We start from the raw sequence: 8,155 nt of genomic DNA, 5'->3' as shown, positions 1-8,155 counted from the left end.
AAAAAAAAAAAAAAAAAAAAAAAAAAAAAAAAGGTTTGTCAGGACTGCAGTCAAATTCCCTCCAGGCTGTCTCTGTAGTAATCTGCAAGCTGATTCTAAAATGTAAAAGGAGATGAGAAGACAGAACAGTCCAGGAGATCCTGGGCAGGAAACAGCATCAGAGAATTTAGCTACTGCTTTTCAAAACCTACTTCAAAGCTGCACTGATTAAGACAAGGGTGGGACTTCTCTAGTGGTACAGTAGATAAGAATCCACCTGCCAATGCAGGGGATATGGGTTTGATCCCCAGTCTGGGAAGATCCCACATGCCGCGGAGCAACCAAGCCTGTGCACCACAACTCCTGAAGTCTGCGTTTCTAGAGCCCGCGTTCTGCAACGAGAGAAGCTGCTGCAATGAGAAGGCCAGGTACCACCCAAGGCCAGAGAGGCTGGCACAGGCGAGCATGTTCTGGGGGGGTCCACGCGTGGCTAGACAGCCTGGGCTGATGGAAGTCAGAGAGCGGTCATCCCACGACGGGAGGACAGAGTGGGAAGGGGCACAGGAAACCTTCCAGAGAGAACTGTCCCTGTTCTCCATGTCCCTGCTCTGTGGCATTAAAACCAACAAGCAGCCAGAAAAAACATCTAACGAAAGATGTGCCAGACTGCTGCCCTGAAAAACCACCAAACACGGTCCAGAGAAAATCAAAGACAGTCTCATTAAATGGAGTAGACCTGATTTTGATTAGAAAGACTCAGTATAAGAAAGACATCAGTTCTCCCCTCTGCAGATTCAAGGCGACTCCAGTCAAAGTCCTGGCAGCTCCCCCCTCCCCGAGCCTTCCTTGGGCTTCTCAGGTGGCTCAACGGTAAAGAATCCGCCCTCAGGGCAGGAGACAGGAGAACCGGGTTTGATTCCGGGAAGATCCCCTGGAGGAGGAAAAGGCTACCCACTCCAGTGTTCTTGCCTGGAAAATTCCATGGACAGAAAAGCCTGGCGGGCTACAGACCACGCGGTCACAAACAGTCGTCCGTGACTGAGTGACTGAGCACTCCTCCCTTCTGTCTCTCTTTTTTGTTACTCCTGCGATTGACCTTAACACACATGTCAGGCTGACCCTAACACACATATGGAAACGCAAGGGCCCAGACAGCCGCTGTGCAGAGCGTGTGTCCCCTGCTGCTGGCCAGGCCTAGCCCGTGACCTGCTGCCACCCACGGACCGGGGGTGGAGGCTGACCCCGCTGGCCTGGCCGCCTGGCTGTCGTGAGACAAACACGCCCCAGGCAGCCAGCCACACGGGATGAGCATCCTGAAGTTCTGGCGGGAGCGCAGCCGGTAGCCTGGAAGCAGGCGCAGCCTGGCCCCCTGCCGGTCTCCGCCGCAGCGTGTGACCCCGATGACTCACATCACTGGAGCTCCACCACGCGCCGTCCCAGCAGCACAGACCCGCCCGGACACACGCGGGGGTCCTCTCAACAGCATCTAAAAGGTGCCGTGGCCTTGGGAACCAGCTGGTGGAGGCCAGGGGGCTGCAGGAAGTTGGCCCCCTCCCCTCCCAGCGGCACTGAGACCGAGGCAAACCTCAGCCACGGTGACACTACTCCTGGTGGCGCCGGGGCCAGAGGGCCACGTGTGCCCCACGGACACAGCCAGGTGCCTCTCTGGAGCGACTCTCGAGAATGGGTGCACCCCGAGCAGTCCCGGAGGATGCTCGTCCAGAGCGGCTGCAGGAGAAATCTTGACTCCTACGACGGGCGGGAGGCGCCTGAGCCCAGCAGAGTCGCCCCCTTGGACCCAAGTGGGCCCCGGGAGAGGACGGGCCGGGGCGCAGGGCAGCAGTGGTGTCCTGCCCTTCCCTGTGATGGCCGAGCCTGGGGACCTGAGTATGGGGAGGCGGCCCGCCAGGAGGCGGCAGCAGAACCCAGGGGGCGGAGCACCGCGGAGCCAGCAGAGCCCGGCTGGGGAGCCAGGCTCTCATCTGCTCTCCAGCCACAGACAAAACAGAGACACTTGCAGGGAGACCGACCGGCAGGGGCGCAGCCTCCAGCCAGGCCGACTGCGGCTGCCTCGTGCTCTGCCAGGCACTCAGAAGGGGCAGGCAGGGCAGGAGGCTCCTGGGGGGTGGGCATGGATTGGCCCCGGAGTCCCAGGTGGGCAGAGAGAAGGGCACATCTTGAAAACAAACATGGGCGTGGACGACGATGGGGAGACAGGGCGGAGCCAAGCCTCGTGGAAAATGGAAAAGGGGCTTCATCGCGGCACAGAGTCCCCTCCACAGAAGGAGCCCGTGGCGTCTTGTGGGGCGATTCGGGTGCACCCGACGCCCTGTGCGGGGCCCACTCTGGGGTGTGCGTGTGCGTGCGAGCACGCGTGCACGCAGGTGGCGCTGGTTGGGAGAGGGCCCTCGGCCTTTTGTGCCCTCCCACGTCTCCTTCGAGGTGTGTCTGGCTGTGCAAGGCCCTGACCAGCCTTCACCAGGACGGCATCTCAGGTGAGGTGGCATCTCCTTCCAGGCTTCTTACTGCTTCCTGAAAAAGCAGCGAGTGCGCCAAGTTCAGCGTTCCTGGCCGTGATGCAGGCCCTGTGTGTGCGCCAGCCACCTGGCCATGCTTGTCACTCTGCAGCACTGTCCCAGACAGAGTCGCGGTCACCAGGAGTGATGAGCCTTCGTCTCTGACCTAGGAGTCATGTGTCTTCTGCCAGCATCCAAGCAACAGCCATGCTCATGGGGAAGGGATCGTGAATCCCGGACTGGAAGGCTTGTCTCTGGCTCACAAGTGTCCAGGTGAAGAAGGATGACGTGGAATCCTGAGATCCCAGACTCGGAGCCTGGCTCTATGACTGGGGAGACTTTTGGAGTGGGCGGTGGCGAGTGTGTGCTGTTTGCAGAAGGAGGGTGAATGCTGATGGACAGAAGGTGGCCTGTGGTTTATTTGACCACGTCCACTCCGCTCTTCCTCTCCCTCTGAGGAGTACCCTTCGTCACTCACTGGGAAGATGTGGCCTGACTCGCCCTCTCAAGCGTATACCATCTGCCTTGTGAAGACGACACCCAGGGGAGCCACTCGCCCAGGAGGGGAGACATGTGGGGTGGATCAGAACTCATTGCACAGCCTGGAGCCTGGCTCAGCCTCCCTGGTGGAGCCCAGCACCTCTACAGCTGACCTGAAGATGTGTGAGAAACAGGTGCTTGCTGAAGAAACACCACTGAGGTTGGGGAGGAGGTGTCCCTGTTTTGCAAAATCATTGCTGCAGAGACCTGACCTAATAAAGATAGGAAAACAGACAGCTGGGACAGAGTAGACTCCAAAGCCAGAACAACACATCCCGTCACCTGTCTTTCAGAGGCGGCGCAGCACAGCGTGACAGACAGCGCTCACGCAGCATCAGCCGAAAGTCCATACGAAACCCGTGAGTCTCCATTCCTACATCACGTCACACAGAAACAGTTCCAGGTGCAAATCACCCCTAAACGTGAAAGGTGAAACCATTCAACTTGACGACGAAAACAGAAGTGACTATTTTTGATGATTTTGAGGCAGGCAGAGATTTCACAAACAGAAAACATAATTGCTAGTCATAAAGACAATATATTGGAATATACTGCAATTAATAGTTTATGTACATGAAAAGATACTATTAAGAGAGTGAAAGGCAAATCACAGAACAAGAAAAGACATCTTTAATATACATACCAACATATATACCCACCAAAGGACTTGTATCCAGAATATATAAAGAATGCCTACAAGTCAGTAGGAATAGGTTACAGAAAAATCTGACAAATCAAATACAAAAAGATCCTTTGCAAGCGTATGTTGAGCTGGACTGTCAGTATTAAAAGCTGCTGAAACTTGTTTCTTGACCATGCGGGCAGTTTGCAAGAGTGTATTTCCCTGAGCGGGGATCAAACCTGGGCCCACAGCGGTGAAAGTGCCGACTCTTAGGATGGCTAGAGTGAAAGGACGGAGAGCATCTACTGCTGGAGGAGTGTGCAGCGACTGGAAGACTCATACGTTCCTGGGAAATGCCTTGGGAGTGCCAACCAAAGCTGAGTGCCTGACCCAGCAATTCCATTCCTACAGAAAGATGAGTACATGTTCGCCAAATTCAGGATTGTTCACAACAGCACCATCTGGAATAGTCTGAACTAGAAAAAATGTAAATAAACTGTAGTTGAGAACCAACTTTAACTACATGCAAGAAAGCAAAGCCAGCCCTATATGCCAAACTCAACATCAGACCAAGTTAGGATCATTCCTGGAATGCAAGGTTGGTTTCACATTTACAACTCGATTGATGTTCGGTGCTACAGGCAACTTCTTAGAAAAAGGGAAACCTGTTGGTGTTATTTACCATTTTAATCCTAATAAGAAGAAAAAACTTATAACCTCACAGATGCAAAAAATCGAGAATTTTCATTACACAGTCACAATAAAAATTCTTCATAAAGATTAGAAATAAACTACTTTAACATGCTAGAGTATGTATACATTTATATCTATATATCATATCTATAGCTTTGTTAAGACTTACAGAAAATGTCATTATAAATGAGAAAATGTTAGAAACATTCCCTTTAAAATCAGGAATTCAACAATGCTGCTTAATATTATGTAGGAAGTCCTAGCCGTACAATAAGACAAGATATTAGGGGCAAAAAGATTGAGGTGGGAGACATTAATACAAAGCTATACCAATCTCAAAGAAAGGCTCAAACCACCACATAATTGCACTCATCTCACACGCTAGTAAAGTGATGCTGAAAATTCTCCAAGTCAGGCTTCAGCAATACGTGAACCGTGAACTTCCAGAGGTTCAAGCTGGTTTTAGAAAAGGCAGAGGAACCAGAGATCAAATTGCCAACATCTGCTGGATCATTGTAAAAGCATGAGAGTTCCAGAAAAACAGCTGTTTCTGCTTTATTGACTATGCCACAGTCTTTGACTGTGTAGATCACAATAAACTGTGGGAAATTCTGAAAGAGATGAGAATACCAGACTACCTGACCTGCCTCTTGAGAAACCTGTATGCAGGTCAGGAAGCAACAGTTAGAACTGGACATGGAACAACAGACTGGTTCCAAATAGGAAAAGGAGTATGTCAAGGCTGTATACCGTCACCCTGCTTATTTAATTTATATGCAGAATACATCATGAGAAACGCTGGGCTGGAAGAAGCACAAGCTGGAATCAAGATTGCTGGGGAAAATATCAATAACCTCAGATATGCAGATGACACCACCCCTATGGCAGAAAGTGAAGAAGAACTAAAGAGCCTTTTGATGAAAGTGAAAGAGGAGAGTGAAAGAGTTGGCTTAAAACTCAACATTCAGAAAACTTAAGATCATGGTATCTGGTCCCATCACTTCATAGCAAATAGATGGGGAAACAGTGGAAACAGTGTCAGACTTTATGTTTCTGGGCTCCAAAATCGCTGCAGATGGTGACTGCAGCCATGAAATTAAAAGACGCTTACTCCTTGGAAGGAAAGTTATGACCAACCTAGATAGCATATTAAAAAGCAGAGACATTACTTTGCCAACAAAGGTCCATCTAGTCAAGGCTATGGTTTTTCCAGTGGTCATGTATGGATGTGAGAGTTGGACTGTGAAGAAAGGTGAGTGCCAAAGAATTGATGCTTTTGAACTGTGGTGTTGGAGAAGACTCTTGAGAGTCCCTTGGACTGCAAGGAGATCCAACCAGTCCATCCTAAAGGAGATCAGTCCTGGGTGTTCATCAGAAGGACTGATGTTGAAGCTGAAACTCCAATACTTTGGCCACCTCATGCGAAGAGCTGACTCATTTGAAAAGACCCTGATGCTGGGAAAGATTGAGGGCAGGAGGAGAAGGGGACAACAGAGGATGAGATGGTTGGATGGCATCACCGACTTGATGGACATGGGTTTGGGTGGACTTTGGGAGTTAGTAATGGACAGGGAGGCCTGGCGTGCTGCAGTTCATGGAGTTGCAAAGAGTCGGACACGACTGAGCGACTGAACTGAACTGAACTTGCATAAGATATAATTATTTATGTAGAACAATTATACATAGAATCTCAAATGAAGAAACATGCAAATTTTCAGAAATAACAACAGAGTTTAGAAATGTGCAGATAGAAAATTAATATATAGAAATCAATCTCGTTCTATATGCCAGCAACAAACAATGAGAAAATTTATATAGACAGATGACATTATGTGCAGTAGTATCTGAATATCAAGTAACAAAAAATCGAATGAAAAATGTAGATAATCTCTGATGCAGAAATTCTAAAATTTAAGGAAGATCTAGGGACTTACTAGTGGTCCGATGGCTAAGACTCCAAGCTCCTGATGCAGGGGCTCAGGTTCAGCCCCTGGTCAGGGAGCTAGATACCACACGCTACAGCTAAAAGACCCTGCGTGCTGCGACGAAGACCCAGCACAGCCAGATAAATAAGTGACTAAAAATAAACATTAAACGAAGACCCAGCACAGCCAAGTAAATAAGTGACTAAAAATAGACATTAAAAAATAAAAAATAAAGATCTAAGTCAATGGAGAGACACGTTCTGTTCATGAACAGAAGACGTGATTTCATTCATTTATCCATTTTCCCCAAATTGATCTATGAATTCAGTGCAAGTCCAACAATCCTACTGAGACTTTTGTTGGACGTGATAAAACAATTATGACATTTATATAGAAGAGAATGAGGTCAGGAGACCAAGACTCTTATGAAGACGAGCAGAGAGGAAACTTGTCCCACAGAAAACATGGAAAGTGTGGCCCTGGTGCAGGGGGCAAATTCATCAGTGAACAGAGCAGAGATTCCAGAAACACACTCACATACGCGGAGACTCCAGACACACACACTCGCGTACGCGGAGACTCCAGACACACACACTCGCGTACGCGGAGACTCCAGACACACACACTCGCGTACGCGGAGACTCCAGACACACACACTCGCGTACGCGGAGACTCCAGACACACACACTCGCGTACGCGGAGACTCCAGACACACACACTCGCATACACATGTGCAGCACTCTTTTCACAAGAAGATAGAAATGATTTTTTTCGATAAATAATTTAAAAATTATCTACAGAGACAAAAATAAAATTTGATTCTTTCCTTACAACATATACAAAAGTCAACTCCAGATGGATTAGGACTTTTTTGTCGAAAACAAAATTTGAAACTCTTAGTAGTAAATGTAGGTAAATAAAGTTTTAAACCTTAAGGTAAGGAAAAATTCCTTGAGACAAAATAACATTGACTAAAAGAAAGATTGATAACTTTGGCCACATTGAAACCCAAATTAAAACCTGTGTGCAAGTTCTAATTACACTATCAAAATGACCTAAATAAAAGTAGGCCATGCAAGGACGAAGAACGAAACCATGTCATGAACTAAGAATCACTATTAATCAGAATGCTTGCACCTGAGATCCAATGGGATGAGAAAAAGGAATGAATGAACAAGGTCCTAGACACTCAATAAAATGAGAAAAAGATATGAAAGCTACAATGGTTGCAGGGAAAAGGAAAACTCACTGGTTGATATAATTGTCCATGTTAAAAATACAATTTTCAAATACATTAATGAACTAATAGAAATGATAACCAGATAGCTGGATTTTCAAAAAAAATCCACTCACAAAAATCAATTTCTTTTTTGTCAACCAGCCACAATTTGTAGGAAAATATTTTTAAGTTTGATACTATTTAAAATAGAATACAAAATAAAATATATGTAAGTCTAAATTCAACACAAAAAAGTGCAATACCATGGCAAAGAAATCTAAGAGCTTATTAAAAGGCATTAAAGGATTTATTTATGAATAGATATATCACATTCATAGATTTGAAGACTCAATAATGTAAAGAAGTCAGTTCTCACCAAACTGATGGCTTTAATATCAATAAACATTTAAAAAATTTTAACTACAAAAATTATGTTGGTAGATCTTGACAACCTAATCCTGTAACTTGAATGGAAGTCTAGGGCGTCAGAACAGCTCAGGCATTTTCAAGGAAGGAAAGCAAGGTTATAGGACTTGTCTGACCAGCATGAAGACCTTCGGCAAAGGTACAGTTATGACGACCTTGTGGCATTAGCCCAGGGCAGACAGACCAACCAGTGGAGCCGACCAAAAGCCCAGAAGAGCCTGCAGTGAGCAGGGGG

Source organism: Bison bison, unplaced genomic scaffold, assembly GCF_000754665.1.
Source record: "Bison bison bison isolate TAMUID 2011002044 unplaced genomic scaffold, Bison_UMD1.0 scf7180017845692, whole genome shotgun sequence".
Classification (NCBI taxonomy): Eukaryota; Metazoa; Chordata; class Mammalia; order Artiodactyla; family Bovidae; genus Bison; species Bison bison.
Note: the sequence above shows the minus strand (reverse complement) of the source record.